This window comes from Sinocyclocheilus anshuiensis, unplaced genomic scaffold, assembly GCF_001515605.1.
Source record: "Sinocyclocheilus anshuiensis isolate Anshui unplaced genomic scaffold, SAMN03320099.WGS_v1.1 C32626476, whole genome shotgun sequence".
In the NCBI taxonomy this organism is placed as follows: Eukaryota; Metazoa; Chordata; class Actinopteri; order Cypriniformes; family Cyprinidae; genus Sinocyclocheilus; species Sinocyclocheilus anshuiensis.
In genome coordinates this window covers 1-1205 of record NW_015618595.1, presented here as the reverse complement: position 1 = coordinate 1205, position 1205 = coordinate 1, and the positions used below count along the sequence as shown (strand labels likewise).

The 1205-nt window shown below is 31.9% G+C and overlaps 1 long non-coding RNA gene across 1 annotated transcript; it reads right to left on the bottom strand.

The window, feature by feature from the left end:
* Positions 1–1205, bottom strand: LOC107682818 (uncharacterized). The gene is made up of 3 exons (XR_001633600.1): positions 1128–1205; positions 893–1003; positions 1–43 (listed from the first exon to the last, which is right to left on the bottom strand). It is a non-coding gene; the product is annotated as an uncharacterized LOC107682818 (long non-coding RNA).

The following is a 1205-nucleotide window of genomic DNA, read 5'->3' as shown; positions in this document are numbered from 1 at the left end:
GAACACCAGTATTCTGGTTCCTCATAACACACTGGCCTCAAGTCTAGAAAAAATTTTTGATATAATGTAGCATACCTCATTGTATTCAGATTCATTCCATATTCATGATCCATTTTAATTAGAAATAATGTCATCATGATTAAACACTTTCATTGTTTGGACACACCAGATTGGATTGATTTTTCTCAAGATTTTAAACAGGTTTTAATCTGGTTTATGCTAAAAGGTTTGTAATTAGAAATTAGATTTATATGCAAATATAAATAGAGATTTCTTTAATAAATTCAAAATTTACTTTAATTTGTTTTAAACCAATAGGATAAGGCCTGTTAACACCAAGAGCGATAACTATATAAGATAACTATATTATACATCCACACCGATGCATGAAAACATTCTGTTTATTATAAGCGTTTGCTGCAGTTTTGTCATTTGCAGCTTTAAATACTCAGGCTCTTTAAAGTCGGGTGGATTTTGATTGGCTCAGTGTCAATGTTATATAAAACTGTTTAACATTTTTGTCACTACATAATTATTTTTCATATGTGTTATTTTATTTTTTAATTCTAAAATGCATTACTTTATTATTATTTATATACCATTTGTTTTCAAATATTTCTATTTAGCTGCATTTTTATTTGTTTTGTTTTAGTAATTTTGTTTTAGTCTTTTTTTTTTCAGTTTTAGTAATTCAATGTATTTAATTAAATTCAGTTAGTTGCCTAATTTTAAATCTAAAGTTCAAGTTTTCATCTAATATTAACATTTTATTTCAATTAAAAATATATATAGTCAACACTTTTAGTTAGCATTGTAAATGAGGTGTGTTCACAGCTTTTGCACATTTCAATGTACATAAAGCACAGTAAGTATATTTAGTCGAGTGTCTCACCTCTATGTGGGGCTGACAGAATGAGTTTATTGGTGTTGGAGGACTCTCCAGGTTTCACATCCTCAGATGGAGTGGTCTCCATCATACTGTAGGGGGGTGGAGGCGTCTCTGCTGTGAATGACCAAGACGATTGTATAAATGTATGCAACTCAATGGCACTATACTTAAATTAAGAACCAAAACATCAAATAAAATGCTTGAGAAATCACTGCTAATGAGTGGCCATTTGTTGTACCTGTAATTTGGTAGGGGCTCCCAGGGTCGGTCGCACTGCTGGGGGAGTTGGGGTAGCTGTGCGCAGTCGGGGACTGGT